Below are 21,186 nucleotides of genomic sequence, written 5' to 3' on the forward strand. Positions count from 1 at the left end.
CTTTCACAGACTTTCGAATTGATTAGAAAGATTTTAAATTTTATTGGAACAACATAAAAATTTGAGTTTCGTCACAAAATCATAAATTTATTTATCTGTGTTTATCTATATTTTTTGTGCTGATACAATTAATCATTTTTAAAATGGTTTTAATAAATTTGCAGTTGCGTGCACTTAAAGCTTTTGCAATTGATTTCCTTGCAACATTTCAAAGTGCTTTGGTTGTGCACGGTCCGTGGTTGTAAGTGGTGGATGTTGTACATGTTAACAAGCACAATCCATATCCGAGCGCTTGTCGGCGCTGCGGTCGTTCGATTCCGATCGGATTCTTACATTACTGCGAACACATAAATTATACTAATGATCTATTTGAAAATGTAACGAAATTCAGTTAAATAAATTTTAGCGGTTTTAAGGAATCTATACATATAAATAAAATTGGAGTGTCTGTTTGTAATATTCAAATAACCGCTTTTTACTACATGCATATGAATATATATACGGTACATACACAAAAATAGCATCTTTTCCAATTTTTGTCTGTCTGTCTGTCTGTCTGTTTGTTCCGGCCAATCTCTGGAACGGCTGGACCGATTTTGACAGGACTTTCACTGATAAGTAGCTGATGATATAAGGAGTAACTTAGGCTTTTTAGACTGGCTTCGCCCCGCGTCGTCACCCGCGGTACGACAATAACCGCGGGTAATATCGCGGGACTCAGCTATCAATAATAAAATTTAATGTTTCCGAAGCGAAGTGAGGGCGGGTCGCTAGTATATAATATAAATCTACAGTGGTTTTTACGGATGTTCCGTTATAGCTACTGAACCATGCATCCGATTGACTTGAAACTTGGTATCCATGTAGAAAATACATGTACTTAATAGATAGGCTAATATTTATATGAGTGTTGGACTCCCTACACCAGTTGCGGGGGCGTTATTGGTGAGAATCTTTGTGGGGTTGAGAAATAATAATGTTAATTTTAAATGCCCAGTGAAGCGGACGGGTACAGCTAGTCAATCAAGAATACTATGTAATATTTTTATGAGTTTCTAGGTTACGCAACCTTTTAGGGAGATGCGATTGTTTCAGATATGATAATTTAATTTATTCATCTAATATTAATTTACTGTTACACTAGAGATAAGTTTGTCATTATTGCAGTATATGTTGACAATCTTAAGGCGTTATGCCAGCTTCGCCAAGCGAGTAGGTGACCTTACGGTCCTCTAACCTGAAGAGTTTGCTAACATCAGTTCTAGCTAGAGCAGTGTTTCGCAAAACACTGAGAAGATGCGGCGAAACTCAGTGCACTGTGTCTGAGGGTTAATATAATCATTGAATTAGTACGTACATATTTAGTAATGTCATGCATTATACCACAAATCTTTTTTAAAAGTAGGTGTAGATATCCCGACAATTTGTGTATTTTATACACCGTGTTCATATATACATATGTACATCTTAATATGTACGATTCATTATTGTAAAACTATTATCCATATTATTTACTTGAAAACAATTAAACGCTACGCGGAATTATGTAGTCCGTAGATAATTGATTTATTTCCAGTGAATCAGAAGTACTGTTTATTATTTTAATGAGCTAATTTTTTTTTTATATTTTTGTACTACAAACACGATAAATGTGCTCTAATTATCATAATAATTGACATTTTAACACATTGTTCGTTATGAGGAAATCTTTAGTTTGTTTGTTTGTTATGTATTAAAATACATAATAGTGATGAAATAACACAAAAACTTAATAACAATTTATTTCAATACTTTTCGCTTTTGTAAAGCATTTTCGGCGGCAAATATTGCCAATATTCAAACAATTTAAATTTAGTTCTGGACGAACTCTTGAATAAAGAATTCCGAATTATAACCTCCAAAGACTACAAGTAATTAATTCAGTAGAACGTACACTTACATGTAGGTATTACACTAGTTCGGTTATTAACGATACGAGAATGCTCTCCTCTGATATAACTGGTACAGTAGCAGAATTCGTGCACCTTATATGGCAGGTTCGCTGTTATACCCGACTTAGAACGAGGGTGACTATATTTTGACTAACAATTTGGACTATATGATTAACAAACAGTTTTATAGTCTTTTTATAATGCCGTTATAAAACTCCCGTAACTAATTATGAACAAGAAGAATATTTTAGTCAAGGTAGATACAAGATTGGGGGTCACACCACACACTTTATTAGGAGTTATATCTCAGTCATGTATGGTAGTTAGTAATAATGTTTTGAAAGTGAACACAATATACGATTAGGAATATGTTTGAGTCCCTTTTAATTAACAATGAACAATAATGATAGTAAATTGCAACGCGTATGATCGACATTGCAATAAACTATAGGAAGACTGCTGTGTAGTTGTCTGTTAGTATCAGATTTTCTTCTCTGTAATATCAAAGTCTGTGATCGAACTATACTCATTGGTATCCCTTGACGTCTATAATATGGCTTTTTCTGCTTGCTTTGATAAGTGAAAAGCTCATGGCTCACCTGATGTTAAGTGGTTATTGGAGCCCATAACGTAAATGCCACCATCCACCTCGAGACATGATATCTAAGGTCTAGTTTTTACAGTATAACGTAGGGCTTTTTTGGCCTTGCCTATAGAGGCAGTAGCCCAATTTTTTTCTTAGCTTGGCTGACACTCCCGAGTAGTATTAAGTATGAAGCGTTATATAGAATAGCGTAATATAGAATGATTAAAGAAAAAACGTTGCTATTTGCTATAAATCCTTGGTCACCCCACAGTGTAGTGCAGTATCTCCTGGCCGGCGTCGCGACAAGCTATCTCGTACGTTTGTACACACGTTGAATATGCATGAGTATGCATTGCGACCGTTGTCTGGCGACGCATTAGTGCCGCTTATCGCATCTACATTGCATAATCTATGACTTATGAATTAGTATTGTGCATTTTGATTTATGTCTCTCTACGCTCTCACTGTTAGGTTGTTTTTAACTGTATGTTGTTTTGTTGTAGGGGTTCATGTAATTTGAATATTATAGTATATTTCGTGGATAGGTTTATGCATGTTATAAAGTATGTCAAAGCCCGGAAGTACCCGGTAACTTTTTAAATTTTAATAATATATAAAACTGCACGTAGTTTCAATTAAATCGATTAACAACGCGAGATGCATTGAAAAGAACGAATTTATAATCATAAAATATATAATTTTAAGAAATTTGATGTTTAATTATATTTATATAAACACTATAATAAAAATAATATTATTTTAATGTTTTCAAATATTTATCTAGTCAACAAAGATTATCGAATAATCATATTAGTTAGTCAGCTGGATTTTTTAAATTAATGATTGTCATTGATTCAAGGTTCAAGATTATTGCAAGCCTGAAAGGCTGTAAGCTCGATGAAACGGATAAGCGACCGTGCCTTCGTTGAGCAAAATCTTTTCCATACATCAGGTGGGTGGTATTTTCAAGTAAACCTATTCTCACCGTATTTTTACACAAATCTAAATTTTATTCTCGGAGGTTGCGAACCTAAAGCCGATTGGTTAAAGCGTAATTTCTGCAACGAAGTATTCTCGTTTGAAAGTAGCCGCTATTATAATATAATTAAGACTTTAAATCGCATATCTCAAGGTGCGGGGCGGTATTCTAGTCAAAGTGCCAATAACCCAAAAAAAAGCAATCCCGAATAATAACATAGTGTTTACGTGGGCGTTATAACTATGTTACGCGATCGATTGATTTCGTGGATCAAGTCAAAAACGATTTAAAAAAAAAACATATTTGAAACACGTAACAAATGCTCGTCGTTGTCTCCGAACGAAGACGGGGCGGGGAAATATTACAAATCACCTTTTACGGGTTAAACAGTCGATAAATCTGACCGGTACACCCACAGCGATCCAGATACTATCGCGACACTGTCCGCTTTGTGCTGTCCCACTGCTAAATGAACTGTAGCCGGTCGCAACGAGATTTGTGGACCCAGATAATTATTACATTTTCAAAATTCTATTTAGGAATTCTAAATCGACATTATGCCAATGAATGCGCCTTGTAAACTTTTCAAGATGGCGGCGGGCACAGATAATAAAAGGTTAGGCACAAAAAGTTTGACCGCTTTGTATCGATGTAAACATCAAAACAGACCTACGATGATATCGTTACGCTATAATTTAAAAATTCAACATTTATTATAAATAATATAGAAAATAATTGCCTATCCGAATACGAGATCGTCCCAATAAGCAGTTACTGGCACACGAACAAACAAACGGTACGTAGTGAAGAAATAATGACATCTATTACGTGTTCGAATGACGGCAATCATGTACTTATCCTTTTCAAGAGATTTTTTCGACACCCGGTTTAATATTCACTTAAAGATAGATAAAGAAAAGTCATAGAGAATTTCTGCGTGGTATTTGACTAATCTACGACTAATCTATGACAAATTTGTAAACATAACACACGACTGAAAACTAATAATTCGAATCTATACATCGATCAATGAGACGCCGGTATATCTTGGCTCCTGTAATGGATATACAGCCTTAATACATCGAAGTGGGCAACTGATATGGCGAGTCGATCGAACAGAGTCGATATCTCTTTAATTATATTGTTACACGGCGGGGAGGTCGTGAGGTTATACCAAATAGATTATCTGTAGATGAGACCCGGCTGCCGCTCTGTGAATAGTCCCCTTTCATATCTGTTTTATCGAATTCTTTTTGGAGGCCGCTGCCCCAGGGATGCCTGTTGGCAGTATAAAATATTTGCTTCTTTACTCCAAACTACAACAAATATTTGTGTATGTACGAAGAAAATAGGAAACCATTCCATAATACACAATATATTGTTTTCTTCATACAATATATTTAATAAATGATAGAATCAATTTGAACATGTTCTTCAGTGCTCTTGGCTAAAGCTCATATTGAAAGCGTTAAGCACGCGTTTTTTTAGAGGCGAACAAACTCATAAAACAAGTGTTAGGCAACCCTAAGTTTCGCCCGGCGGTCAATATCATTAGACAGTAGATAGCACAAGACTCTTTGATTACTTTTTGTAATTTGGAGCATTCAATGTTTGAATTATTTAGGGAATTTGTATTGTGGTGTTGCCGTGTTACGAGGTCAACTACTTTTTTCTTTACGAATTCGCTAGTGGCGTTCACAACGTTTGATAGATTGAGATTAGTTTTAACGATGTGGCTTTTGCTTAGGTAATTCTAGGAAGTAATTTCAGTATTTTCGGCGGCTTGTGTTCGAAAGCCGGCTTTCTAAAATGCACCCGTCACTTTGCCTTAAACAAGGTTAATTTGTATTGATGATATCAAAAGCGAGCACTCTGAATTATTGTAAAATAAAATATAGCTGCAGACAATTCTCTATCTGTTAACCTTTTGTTTTCTTTGCCCTTGTAGGCAGACGAGCATGCAGCCCACCTGATGGTGAGTGGTTACCGTCGCCCATGGAACACAGCAATGCCAGGGGCAGAGCCAAGCCGCTGCCTACCATTAAGTACTCTCCACAGGCCACGTTTGAAGAAGGAGATGTCATAGCGCTCGGGAAACTCCGCGGAGGGGAGCTCATTCCAAAGCCGGATGGTAAAATGGTATGGACTATACAATCATTGATTCTCGTTTAAAACAGTTTGAATAAATATTGATCAAAATAAACTAAATATTTATATGCCATTTGTAATATAATTCAAACAAATTTTACGGTTTAATTTTACGTTTTTTAATGAGATATTGGTACCGAGGTTTCTAATATTTTACAGTTTTCGTGGTCGCGAACTACGAAGGTGTGTATTCATTACTACTAATTACTATTAAAAAATATTTGAGATATTTCGTTAACGTCATAAATAATGTAAAAAACTTTAAAAAAGCGAGATTAAATCGTAAAAGTATTTTTAGTTGTCTATGACTGCTGAAATTTCAAGAAAATATGTACAATGTAATTTGTAATATTACCCATATTCCGTCTAAATGGAATAGTGAAATAAATTATAATATTAATTATAGTTGTCGTCGTATTTAGATTATTTTAGATACAAATTATCTTAAGTAAGAAAAAGCGTTTGTCTTCTGACTTAATGAACTGAGCGCGTCTATCTAAAAATGTTCTAAATCACATTACACGACCTTTGTATTTGGTACCTAGACAGATTGGTTTACAGTTGATTTTCCTTCGTTTTGATATTTTACTGTTAGTATAATCCGATCGATCAATCTAGAGTATGTGTGGATTCGGCACAAGTAAGCGAGTTTTTTTTTTTTTTTAAACACGCGTCTTACATAAGTAGGTGAAAACAAAACATTTCCTTATGTTTGCCAAAAACAACATTAACATTAATAAATTTTGGATAAACTGTGGATTTGTCACTTCTTATAACTAATAAAATGCTAACGGCCTTTGTCATGTAAAATATCCGTTTTGAGCTTATTATGTGGATGACATTTTCTATTTTATATAAATTATGCTTAAATATCGTTTGTGCTATTAAATTTTATAGATGAAAACATGTTTGTTTAAAAATGGCTGTTATTTTTGTGCTGCCGAATTGTTATACGTATAGAGCGATGGAATTAATTAGAAGCAATGTACATTAGAATTCCTTTGCGTAAATAAAAAAAAAAAAACAACTGCTTAGAATTTACCACATTAAAAACGTCAAACCAAAGAAGAATCATAAAAAGACCACAGAGTCTGTATACTTTAAGATCCATCAAAATATTTGTGGTCCGAACGTACGCACACCTGCTCTGTCCATTACATCACGATCGTATGTAGTGTAACGACCCTAATTTACGTTCAAGAAAAATGTTAAAGCGCCAAACAAATTGGCTAACATACCTAACTAATTTATTTCACAAATTAATTTCCGAAATTCAATAACTAATGAAATGAATTACAGAACAAAAAAAAACAATTAAAAAAAAACCAAATGGTCAACGTATCCCTATTTTAAATAGCCAACTCGTTGAACAGTTAATCAGTACGTATTGATTTAGAATTGCCGCGGGCTTATGACCTCGCATATTTGTCTGGCTGGCATTTAGCCCGATCGACCTTTGCTTTATTTTCGACGATACTCCTACAAGAGTCTAGTGTACGGCCCACAGCCGCGCCCACATGTACAACATAAACTAGATCTTTGACTGTGTCCGTAGCAAACTAGCTTAATCGTACGGGTTTTCTTTGAATTTAAACAACAATTTTTTATATATTTTTTATAATAGTTAGTCGGCAAACTGCTAATTATGGTTTTTTCTAATTATTATTGTACTGACGTGTGGATGATCTCACGGACCTCATAGATTCCTATTGCAACGCGAAGGCCGTTATCTTTGCATCTTGAGATATGAGGTCAAATTCTCTTAATTTTTTACGACTGTTCCACTGCTGTTTCGTGGTAGAAATAGACATGATTATTGCATTTTCCCGTGCGGGCCGCCGACGTTGAGAATCCTGTAGTTTTGTTTAGTTAAAAAAAAAAAGTTAGTAGGATGTAAGTAGCTTTAGTTCTATACACGTTAATGCCAAAATTATTAGTTCGAACAATAAACAGACGGCAATCAAAACAACTTTTCTGTACACATCACTGTAGGTAGTTTCCGTATCGAAGAATGTGAGAGTAATCGCTTTATTTATTGCTCCGGTTTCGATATATCTTCGCATACGACAATACTTATAAGTTTCTGTTTATTATAAAAATATTAAAGCTAAAATATACGTAGTTAAATATTTTGAGATTTACGCTCGCTAAATAATAATAGTTTAGGTAGGACGACGTTATTTATTGGCGGTAGGACCTCTTGGGAGTCCGCACGGGTAGCGCCCTGCCTATTTCGGCCGTGAAGCAGTAATGCGTTTCGGTCTGAAGGGTAGGGCAGCCACTGTAACTATACTGAGATCTTAGAACCTATATCTCAAGGTGGGTGGCGCATTTACGTTGTAGATGTCTATGGGCTCCAGTAACCACTTAACACCAGATGGGCTGTGAGCTCGTCCATCCATCTAAGCGATAAAAAAAAATTAAGATTTGATAATTGCATCGAATTAGCGTTAAGGAGTATTTATTTGTTTATTCGCATTAATAATAAAACTTTTTTTAAACATCAATCAATAATTTTTTGTTCGTTTTTGTTTTAATTTTTTTTTGTAGTTCTATATTTGAGCGTTCGAGAAAAGAGTTAGCATAGCACAAATTATTTTTGGCGTGTCTTATTTTTTTTATTCCCATACATAAATGTAAGACGAAATAAAATAATGATATCCTAATCAATGTGTAAAAAAAAGAAAAAAAAGAATAGAAAAACAAAAGCGATTTTACTTACGGCTTTAACATAAATATAGTCGAGGAGTGGTAACAGGAACAAACAAATAATAAACGTTATCAGCACAGCGCGGTCTGCGGTCAGTTGTTAGAGACAATTTATTTACTTTCCACGAGATTGTTGAGTGTTGACCGTTTCAAAAACCTTTCTTCGGTTTACTTACATTTAAAAGGTTATTCTCTTGTAGAAAATCGGATTATTTAGTTGTATGTTTAATTATGATAATGATTTTTATTTATAATGAATTCTATAATTGTAAATTTTTCATATTTTGATGAGATTTTGATCGTGATTTTGATGGCAAATGAGCTCAAAGTCTGCCTGGCTTTTAGTAGTTACTGTGAATATAGTTTTAATGTAAAGGCACACTGAAATGCAGGAAAGTTTGCAATTTCAATAATATTTTAAGTAAGCCGTGCCAAATACACCCAAGACAAAGAAAAAACATATCTCAGTTACACTTTTTTTGACATTAACTATTAATGTATTTGTGATAGTCGAATGTATCTGTAAATGAAAATGTCATCATAACTCAAAAAAAACATCATACATCTAGCTGTTTCAAACCTCAAAATTTTAAACGAATTCAAAATCTAAATCACGCTTGTCCATTTGTAAATGTTTTGCAGCGACTTTCTTTTTTATAACTAAAAGCGGCCATTAAAACCCTTGGATACGAGAGAACTAGTCCGATTTAGCAACCTTTCACTTGGCGACAAAGATATTACGGTCTGCGGTATCTCGGCCCGGTGGATCGTATACGACGGCAAATGACCATCATTGAAGGGCCGATGCCGAGAGCGGAATGTTTTACAGCTCTCCGATTGTAATGTTTTATGTACGCCGTGTACCTGATCGACTGTTACTTCTTGGGTGGTTAGTGCTCGGGATTTTATAGAAATATTTGCTTTAGCGTTTTGACAATACGAAAATACAAGGGGATGGCAGTCTAAGATACTCTCGCCTAAAAATGAATAGTATACCAGATCTAGACATAAGATTTGCAGGTAGGAGATGGCAATGACACCACTGAGGACACAACTCAGCTAATTTGACTTTTCCTGATAAAAATCTGACATCAAATTAGATAAGAGTTTTTGAAGAAAATCTGTTTCTTCAAAAACTCTTATCTAATTTGAGTTGCTAAGTTGCAGTATAGAAAAAAAAAATAGAAGATATAATTTTTATTTTGCACAATCAGCAATGTAGTTACAAATTGCTTTAAACTTTCACGCTAAAATTATGCCCACTACTATTTAACGGGCTTTTACCACGAGCTAATCGGGAAATTTTGCGGAGCTCATGAAACATAAAAATCGTGGTATTTAGCCTATTAAGTATTAACCATGGATAAAATTTGTTGTTGTTAGCTGAGTACTGTTTGGGGGCTTTGCTGATGTCGGAGTTCAGAGCTGACTGTAAACCACTTACATAAATAGTTTATTCTAGTGCTTCTCCTGGGAATAACAAAACAATCATAATAATATTATTATCGTTAAAAGTTTTCGGACAAAAAAAAATTCGCTGCAAGAGTGTCTTAAATAAATGTACTACTTAAATATTAAAAAATATTAAATTTTTTAAATGTCTGAAAATTTTTTCGGTTCTCTCATTGCTTTGTACGTGAAAATTGTAAATTAGACCTTCGAGTTAAGCAGAAAGACCGCAAGTGATGAGTTTATTTTGAGACGGTCAATTTTTATCATAAATTCTTACAGCATCTCAACGAATGATCTAATATTTATGAAATGTAAGGTGAGGTATTATTTCATTATGAATATTTAGAGATGGCCTGACATGGCGTAGGCCGGGCGAACCACCCACGACGATTGAAATACACGAATGAACGGTTCATATCGATGAAGATTCTACAGACGGTATGACGGTAACTTTGAAAAATGTCTTCGGCGATACATTTCGATTCCTATTCGCGGTTTATTTCAAACTTAACAATAATTATATATTGAACTATACAATCATTTATTCGTTCATTTATATGATTAAATTTTTACGTTAACAGTGATTTGCTTTATGGTATTATATTTGCTATAATAAATAGTTTCTTCAATTAGAAATACAATAGCGATTTAAGTCGTAATTTTTAGGTACGTACCACGTAATCTTACCATAAAACGATTTCATTAGTCTGTGACGTATTGCAATTACAAATAATTGAGCTGCGAAACTGCAACCGGTAACTCACTCGAGGCTTATTCGGTACTTGAATACTAATGAATCGAGATATCGAGATGCAACGTGAGGCATAATGTCATGATTGATATTCGATTCTAAATCGATTTAGATGTTACAGGAACAAAACTAATGGATTTATAATTTTAATTGCGTGCATACGATAGGTCAGTCTAGAAATCCATGGAGTTTCTCGGCGGATCTTCTCGGTGGGTCATGATTATGATCTGGTGATAGATTTTGCGAAGTACCGCTCTTGCTAGGGTTATCGTTAGCAGATGCTCTCCGATTAAGCCCGTGAGCTCACCTATCCGTCCGCGCAAAGCTAGAATAGACCCTTAGACTACCAGCGATATTATTTAAAAAGAAACAGCAGTCTAACCGTTTGTATAAAATATAGGACCGCGCTTTATTCTCGGACGGAGGATGTTTCTTTAATAAAGATATTGGCATTTTAGGTCCGCAAAACGTACTTATGTTTCGTATTAAAAAAAATGAGCCTTTAACCAATACAGATAAGTATGATAGAAGAAAAAGCCACATTAGCACTATGATTGCCATGTTAAATTTAAAATAATTGGTTGCGAAAAAATAAAGCTGCTGCTAGACCTGAAGCGACTTTTAATCAATATTAGAGTTTACGCAGTTCCCAAACAAGATATAATTTAATGAGACCAAAAAGCGGTGGCACCAGAAAAGTGGGTGGGTAACTTAAGTAAGATCTAAACGAAGCATGATTTTGATACTTAATGTATTTAAATCAACGTTTACGTATTGTTGGCCTGTAAAAAGATTAAAAGATGGTGGAGAGGCGCGCTGAAAAATTGCGTATCAAGTCAAGATCGAGGCAAACGATAGGCTGCTGTTTCATCAAGACTTGTGAGTGGATGTTACGTTAGGAGGCGCGATAACCGCGCTTTCGATTTCATGGTTCTGTGCGAACTAATTACACCAGGAATGAGAGCTCGAAATGTGTTTCGCTCTCGCATTTTTCAATCATAGGTGTGAAAGTTTGTCAGTTGCCAATCTATACGCAATTTGGACAGAAACAATGCGCGTAATATGACTTTTGAATCGACTTCAAAAAAGGATGAGGTTCTCAATTCGACTGTATGTTTTTTTTTGCTTGTTACCTCATAACTTTTGACTGGGTGAATGGATTTTGATGATTCTTTTTTTATTAGAATGCTGACACTTCCCGTGTCGTCCCATTACTTAATTCCCATTAATTCCTGTTCTGATAATGGCATCCATGAGAAAACCATATAAGTCTTAAATTTGCATTAAGTAGGTACGTGCGCGACAAATATACGATTCGATGATTATTGTTTTTATTGTATATCAATTTGTTTTGGAATATCTTTTTTTTTTTCTATTTGAAGTCGGTTTTTGTTAAAGCATGTCTATTTACAATTATGTATTTTCCTTTTGCGCCTCACGTAACTGCCGAAGTTTTCGTGTTCAATGATTAAAATTTCGAACACACTTTTAGAATTAATTAATGAATTGTTTTAATTAAATTATTTTATTAAAGCATACAATAAAATAAACAACGCAGTAAGGTCGTAACGTGTAATGCTAGTGAAAGGCGGATAGCTATTGGCCGTTATCGGCTTTTATTCGAATATATTAATACGTGAAGCAAAAACTTTGTATCCCTTTTTACGAAAATTGCGCGGACGGAGTAGTATGAAATTTTCTACACTTATAGAGAATATAGAGTAGAAGTGCACAATGCTAATTTTTTTTTTAAATAATGCATAAAAGATACATTAAATCAATAAAGAAAACATTACACACACTACATACCATGTATTTGACGCACACACGCATGCAAACTATTTATTGTCAAACTTTTGTTCTTGACGTCTGCGGTCAAATTGAGAATAGATTAAATATTGTTTGTCTTTATTAATATATTTTTTTAGTGTAGTCTTGGCGAAATTTGTGATTATAGAAGTATAAAATACAATCATAATAGTGTACAAAGTTACAATTCCAATTAATTATAGTCGAATTTCGACTACTGCGGGGCCTCTAGTTCGAATAATATTGGTTGAGGCTTTGAATAATGAACATAGTCGATGATAAACTCGTTGTCGCGACGACAGATGTCAAAGCGAGACCCGTACAAATGATAGGGGACCCGAACTGACCTGTCTTGGGTATGTAAGTTCAACATATCGAATGCAACTACCGGTTTTGCTTATTGATTTCAATGAATGACTGTCATTATTTATTTTTTTAAAGCGTCGATATTAACACTGGTTACCCAATCCGATTTGTTGTAATTTAGATGTATTTAATTTCAACTTATCGTTTATTTGTATTTTGACGACTTTTATATAAATACTTAGATCTAATGAAATATTAAGCGATATTAAGATATAAAAAGAAAATGTTTGAATTTGTGCAAATTGATCGGTTTCATTAGATTGCTCCTTAAAATAGAAAAAAAGTTTTTTTTTGCAATTAATATTTATTCTTACATTTGCATGTTGGATAAATTGGATCGTTCTCCTCCTCCTCATCATCATCATCATAATCATAATCATCATCATCATCATCATCATCATCATCATCATCATCATCCTCATGTCAGCCTGTCTACACTGAACGCTGAACAGCAGTGGACAGTAGACCTATGTTCATAGCCCTCTCCAACTGATGTCCAGTGCAACCGGTCTATTGCCATCTGCATCCAACGTGACCCAGCGATTTTCACCAGACCCTCGGTCCATCTGGTAGGTAGCCGTCCCACACCGCGCTTGCTTGCCACAATCGTTCTACCCAACTTCAAATAATTATTTTAATTTAATAGCTGGTTAGTAGTTGCACCAATGTATAACTGCTAATAGCAATGCGGGCTCAAAAGCCTTCGGGCGACGCTGCGACTTCGAGTTGACATTACTGGATCGAAAGGTCGCAAACTGGTTCGGTTATTACCGCGGCGGCCGGCAGTGGTCGCGTAGATTGCCGCTCATTCCGACCATCTGCCAACAGATTACCGATCATTACCGAGCACGCGTTCGGTTTCCGTTCGCCGTCGGTAATTCGCTTAGATTGATGCCTGCGAGAAATGGCGACTTTGACTTTGGAAAGCGCTCGATCTGTGACATGACTGGCTTTTAGAGACGGACATCCTGAAGTTATCATTCTTTAGGAGGAAACTCCGGTGGTACTAGCCGGTGCTGTGATGTTTGTTTGTGTGATGTTTTTTTTAATTATGTCTAAACTTTTGCAGAAAAAAACACTTCTGAATGTAGAAAGTATTAAAACAAAAGAGTACAGTATAAATTACGTATATGTAATCAAGTATCCGCATCAACGATTTTTATTTCGAAGCGAAATTTGTTTATTTAACTTCCAGACAAAATTGTAATTTAAAATACAAAATATAATAAATCGTACCAATATATTAACGGGTATGTACCTCCACCCCGCCTATTTCTGCCGTGAAGCAGTAACGCGTTTGGGTCTGAAGGGTGGGGTAGCCGTTGTAGCTATACTGAGACCTTAGAACTTATATCTCAAGGTGGGTGGCGCATTTACGTTGTAGTTGTCTATGGGCTCCAGTAACCACTTAACACCAGGTGGGTTATGAGCTCATCCACCCATCTAAGCATAAATAAAAAAAAACAATCAAAGTATTCCTCGCGTTTCTTTACCGAGATATTTTTCAAACCATTTTCTAAATTTTGTCACGAGATTGGATATGTACGTGATGTAATCTTGTGCGACACTCCTGATATGATTGAAGTTTAGTTATTCATACTAGTAAATGTTTTCGATTGCGCCTGCCGTTGAGTTTGTTAATGGTGGTATCGGTAGTATCGTGAGTTCGTTCGGGTAGGCACCACGATCCCGCGCATTCTTCTCGAGAAGCACTTGAGTGATTTTGTGTTTATGACTAGGGGCGTTGAACTGGAAATTTGTTATACAAAAATATGTATTGCAGGAAAACGTGTTAACTGTACAAATTGATACCAATCAAACAAAATGAACTTAAATGATCGTATTATCCGTTTAAATTTTAAAAAGGGGTACCCATATCAATGAATGGCTAGGCGTTTGGCAATTTTATACGCGCATGTGTGTACGTACTACAAAATTTGCTAACTATACAAATTGATACGAATGAATACATTAAAAATATCGCATGTTAATTAAAAATAAAATTTGAAAAGTTATTTTACTGGTGGTAGGACCTCCTGTGAGTCCGATCGGGTAGTACCACCATCCCGCCTATTTCTGCCGTGAAGCAGTAATGCGTTTCGGTTTGAAGGGTGGGGCAGCCGTTGTAACTATACTGAGACCTTAAAACTTATATTTCAATGTTGGTGACGCATTTACGTTGTAGATGTCTATGGGCTCCTGTAACCCACTTAACACCAGGTGGACTGTGAGCTCTACCACCCATCTAAGCAATAAAAAAATATTCTGATATTCAAATCATAATATGTAGCTTCGGTTTATGTGTGCGTTTTATGAGTGCATATATATAGGTATATTACCAATATATTAGGATGAAATTGCATTGGATTGAACCACGAGACGCACGTGAGTGGCGATCCGAGTGATCGATTGAGGGAATGACTCCGTAAAACTTATCGGAATTACATCGGCGGATCGCGCAAGGAATAACTATAGATGTTACTTGATATTACACTTTACGTGTTTCAAGGAGGGTTTAGATTAGCTTGGCATGACGTGATTGAAAAATGACAACTCCGATGACTTTTTCATAGCGTGGGCCCAAAGGCTGTTGTTTGGCTTAAGCGAAATTTTTGCAACTTTACAAGAGTACATTTAATTTTAAAGTTTAAAATTTGATAAAAAAAAATCTTCAGTATCAGTTATAAGGAACGGAGTAAACTAAATTGAAGTTCAATTAAAAACATCGAACGGTTGATGCTTATGCCAAAAATAAAACGCACCTTTAATGACAAAGATAATTTCAATAACCAAAAAATAGACGAGAGTAAAACCGTTAGAATTTAATCCAGTTTTATAAGAACTTTCACAGAGACGTTTCAAACAAGACAGTTTCAAATGTCCGCGTCTTAACGAACACCCACATCGAGACCAGAGCTCTGGAGCTCCGCGTGTATTCCTCAATCGCATACCACATCCCGGGACGTTTACAAAGCGAATAAAACGGTAATTGACTCCTGGCTTCTTACTACCGTCACGGAGAACGTCCGACGCAGCAACCTATATACAAACGAGGCATCGAATCCAGATAGCATCTGGCTCGAAGCTCCGCGGCGTCCTATCTCGGGATCTAGACGTCTCTATTTAAATAAACCGACCGAACTAAATTAAACGTCCCTTAAGCCTTGTTCGGACTAGGCGAGCATATTAGGGTCGATTCGACTAAACAAGAGTAAATCTTATTCTTAGAATAACTCGTCAGTTAATCGAGAGTAAATCAATTTTACGTTTTACCATCTACAATTCTAAGAATAGTGGGCCTATTCGGGAATTGTTACTTTACCGCCGTTTCGCACGGAATAACGGAGCTATTCCTAGAATAAAGTAATGGCGTCAGTCAGTCCAATCATCAGATTTCTATCATTTCATAAATATTTATTCTGTTTTAATTTCAAGTCAACGCAATGCACTAAATTATTATTAATAGTCTGGCATTGTATAATGCAACGTTTAAACGAAAAAAGATAAAACCACACGACAAAACTTGACAATTCTCTCAAACAAACAACAAATAAAATTAATACGTTTGACAGCTAGATATCTTGATAATGTATCGAACTGTTTATTTATTTTTTGGTGTACAATAAATAATACTCTCTCTCTCTCTCTCTCTCTCTATCTTACACTACAGCTACTTTTTCACACTAAAATACGGCAAAACCGAGTTGACGCTATGTATGCTCTTACACTATGCCGTTGTACAACAACATTTATTTGCCGGATTTTATTTTCGTTCACCATTCACTCTGCTATTCGCGTATTGTTATTCCTAGCGCAAGTATATTATCGTTTACGTGGAAAAACGACTATGGATTTACTCGAGATTAAAATCATGGAATAGGTTATTCGTCGTATAGTTACTCGTGTATAAATTTAAGTTTGGTCGAATCCACCCTTAGTCGAGGACCGAGTAATTTAGTAGCTAAGTGTCTGAGCACCAAAAATTTAGTCGAGTAGGTTAGTAAATAATTTAGTCAAGTCAATACATTTTGTTCTATTTTTTCGGGCGAGTAGCGAGTAGTTTAACCCTAAATTACTCGGTGCTCGACTAAAATACTCGCCTAGTCCGAACAAGGCTTTATAGCTTTTGACCGCTCGAGACCGGTTTGTTAGTTTTAATTAAGACTTTGATTGCGAATCACCCGGAGATAGTTGCCCGGGTTTAACGTGTGCGCAATGAAACTTGAATTTCGTTACTGTAAATTTATGTTAGCAATATAACGTTTTGTACTTAATAATTTGTTCTGTACGTATTAAGGTGTATGTATGTTCATTATTTGTGATGGGCGCTCATCTGTTTTCGTGTTGATAAAAGCTATTGATATTAGTGAAGGATGATTGCTTAAAACTTTGTTACGAGTTTAAAGTAATAATCCTTCTTTTTTAATACGCTTTTATTAGCTTCAGACGTATATACATAATATGTTAGTGTGTAACGGTATCTATGAACATGATTTTGACCCCCTTCAAAACGTTGGATTAACTCGAAATTTGGTATACTTATTAAGGACCAATGACAATTCAATATTTAAAAAAAATTGAAAAAATTTCAATTCAACTAAAAAATTAAAAATAAATAACGATTTTTTTAAAAATAAAATCATTTTTTCTTACACTATTTTTAATTCTAATTTATTAAAATTTATTTTCTATTTTTTTGTTGGATTTTCTATAAATTATTTTGTTAGTTTGTTTGTTAGTTTTTTTAAACTATTATTTATTAAACAGTGAATCATTATTCTTTCTCAACGTTTTAAAGTAATGGCTAATTTCGGTATAGCATTGTACTGTTTCATATTGATATTACGAAATCTATTGCTGGGTTAAATGTAATCGATAATCCAAGTTTATTAATATCGAAATATAATATTATTATAGATTTGCGTAAATACTCCTCTAAGGCATCTTGTGAGCTGTGAGCGGAAGTAGGTACTACCATACTGTCTATATCTGCCGTGAAGCAGTAATACGTTTCGGTTTGAAGGGTGGGGAAGCCGTTGTGACTATAATGAGATCTTAGAACTTATATCTCAAGGTGGGTGGCACATTTACGTTGTAGATGTCTATGGGTTCCAGTAACCACTTAACATTTGAGCTCGTCCACAAATCAAGGCAATAAAAAAGAAAGCGTTTGGTGTTGTCTATGTGCTCTGGTAAGCACTTGATTACCAGCTGATGGGTTGTGAGCTGGGGCATCCATCGAAATAATAAGTTTGTTAATTCCCACATTCAACTGGCCCAGAGTTTTGTACTGGGCGACAACTACATACTTACATTACTGGCATATTTATGCTTAGACCGTGCCTGTCACATATAATTGACAAAGATATTGACTCAGAACAGCAATCGAAAACTGGAGCTTTTAAGAAGCGAATTTGGTAATGACGTATTTCAAAGGAAATGGAAAAAATTCTGAAGTCGTCGTGGCCTAACGGATAAGACGTCCGGTGCATTCGTGTTGAGCGATGCACCGGTGTTCGAATCTCAGGCGGGTACCAATTTTTCTAATGAAATACGTACTCAACAAATGTTCACGATTGATTTCCACGGTGAAGGAATAACATCGTGTAATAAAAATGAAACCCGCAAAATTATAATTTGCGTAATTACTGGTGGTAAGACCTCTTGTGAGTCCGCGCGGGTGGGTACCACCACCCTGCCTATTTCTGCCGCGAAGCAGTAATGCGTTTCGGTTTGAAGGGTGGGGCAGCCGTTGTAACTATACGTGAGACCTTAGTACTTATATCTCAAGGTGGGTGGCGCATTTACGTTGTGGATGTCTATGGGCTCCAGTAACCACTTAACACTAGGTGGGCTGTGAGCTCGTCCACCCATCTAAACAATTAAAAAAAAATGCATAAACGATTATGTAACACTGAAATTTATTAGTAATCTAATTACGAAATCAGTAGTAATTTAACAATGAAATTGGTTGTTACATGATTACGGAACGGCAACAATAAAACGAATAAACGAACGCGCACTAGTACATTAAAATAATTGCTGCTGGCAACACTAATTAAATCCACCCGCAGAACAATTCTATTTAATACGACTAATTGAAACTGTATTATAAACAAAAGCGACCGTTACTTTAACTTTTACATTGCGTTCTGTGAACTCTAGTATTTTTTTTTATATTTTAGGATTCTAGGATTACCGGTGGCCTGGAGGCCTTTCCAGTTTCGCAAGGATACGTGGGCGAGCAAAGACTCAGCCAGGAGGGGAGGACCTAACAACTCAAGAGCAGCTGCTTCGCGAATGAATCTACTACCGGATCGGAATCGCGATCCCCTGAGAAGATCCGGCGAGAAAGTCAGCGGGCTGATGCATGGGTTAAGTTGCACGTCGAACTCTTTGTCGAGTTCGACGAGTACGGTTACCGGGGTCCCTAAGCCTGCTCCTAGTGTTAAAGCTGAAGGCGTCTAAGGCAAAGGTTACTGGATCTGATGGATCCGTAAGGAAGTGTCTAGGGCGAACACTAGTCTATAGGAGCTTAAATTGTATCTTTTTTATTAATTTTCATAATTAATTTCTAGTCACCAGTGAAATATGCCATTCTGTAAGAAAATATAAGTTTTGGTTGAAAAGTTTTTTAGGGCGGGAAAATTTAACGTATCGTTCTCACACAGACAGGCGATTGCTTCGAAGGTGTAGTTTTATTTTTATCTGTTCGCTGGTAGCCTAAGGGGCTATTCCAGCTTTTCGTCGACGGGTAGGTGAGCTCAGAGGCTCAATCTGAGAGAATTTGCTAACACTAGCCTTAACAAGAGCAGCGCTTCGCAGAATCTACTGCCGGTCGAAATCGCGCCCCACTGAAAAGATCGGGCGAGAAACTCAGTGGGCTGTGTCTATAGGTTAGTTCGCCCATCGAACTCTTCGTCTTAATTAACAAGGATCTATAGAGATTGAATAATCTGTTACGTGGTTTCAATTCCCAGTCAGACTCTGTTACGTAACAAACAAAAAATATCAGTTACATTTGTAAATTCTCATCTCACCGTTATCACCGTTTTATTGCACATGGATAACAATCTAGTTTTTGGTGAAAATTCGCGAAAGACAGATCATAACCGCGACGAGGAGAATCTAGATAAAATCTTCGCGGATAAAATCGGTTCTCGGAGAATTAAGAGATCATTCTTAGAACTTACGCTGACGAATTGGGACTGGTTTTAAGAAAATCACCGTTTTTTTTTAGATGGACACGATTTTTTTTCGCACGTCGAAAATAATTTTTTCGTATTTAATATATTCCTTTTATTAGTTTTCATTTTTATTCTGTGAGGTTTCAGTGGGTTTAATGGTAAAAGGCAATGATTTCATAGAGGACGAGTTTTTCATTAAACTTGAAACGAAATTTATAGCATTGCGTTCTTCTGTGTCTTAATACACTCTTTATGTACACATTCCCAGACTTACGTAAGTATGATTTTTAAAAAAAGTATATAGTACTGGCGTACCCGTACCCAGATAACAAAATCAACATGCATTTTTTTAATTTCTCCAGTTGTTAATGTACTTAGAACAGCACGCAGTGTATCTCAAATTTATTGAAACAAGTTGATACCAATTTTCAATTGTAGAAGTCGTGAATTTGGCACGTACTAAAAAGTCGTGTTGCCGAGGCAAATTTGCTGGAAAATGAGTATTATCTTCTGTTTACGTTGTGACTAAGATAGTATAAGAAGACTTCGAGATTTGGACCTTATTTCTTAAAGTGGTAGGTGGCTTTCAAGTTATGATACCCAAAAGGCTCTGGGCGTATATGAAGGATAAATTGAAACAGTTAAAACTGTTTTATAAGTTGAAATGCATCTACATTCAATTCGAATTTAGTATTGGGCTGAATTAGATTTATAAAAAAAAATTTTCTAAAGTAAATTACTATTAAATTAATATAAGAAAATAGAAAGGAAAAGAAAGAAAAAGATAGAAAGATGAGAAAACAAGAAGTACAGTAACATAATACTTATTTAGACATCTACTATTATTACTGGTATTTGTATCTAAGATGTGATTAAGCTTACTATTAAAGTGTATGAAATAATGATTTGCGACACATACGGCTTACACTAACCCAAAATACAGTGGCTGTAAATTATACAAGCGTAAGAACCTCCATAATATACAACCTCCTACATTTATTGTGAGGTAATAAGTAGTGGTTTATAGTAGATTTGATCCAGGGATTATCTTATTTTATTCACACAACATATTTTGAACTTGAAGTGAGCCCACCGGAATGCGACCGACCTAAATATTAAATGGCTTTATAATGTTATGAGAGTCTAAGTTGTGGACTTTTATAAGCGCTATTATTTGACGAGTTCTTATCACGATTTTCATATTTAATAGTTTCTGATACTGCAGCGCTGTTGCAAGCGCCGTGGTCACAAAATCAACGCCGTGGTCA

The 21,186-nt window shown here is 35.5% G+C and overlaps 1 protein-coding gene across 1 annotated transcript in view; it reads right to left on the reverse strand.

Moving 5' to 3' along the window:
- LOC114242932 (uncharacterized) overlaps nt 1-21,186 on the reverse strand; it is a 59,208-nt gene that overhangs the window by 16,497 nt on the left and 21,525 nt on the right. The window lies entirely within an intron of this gene.

Source organism: Bombyx mandarina, chromosome 08 (assembly GCF_030267445.1).
Source record: "Bombyx mandarina strain Sakado chromosome 08, ASM3026744v2".
Classification (NCBI taxonomy): Eukaryota; Metazoa; Arthropoda; class Insecta; order Lepidoptera; family Bombycidae; genus Bombyx; species Bombyx mandarina.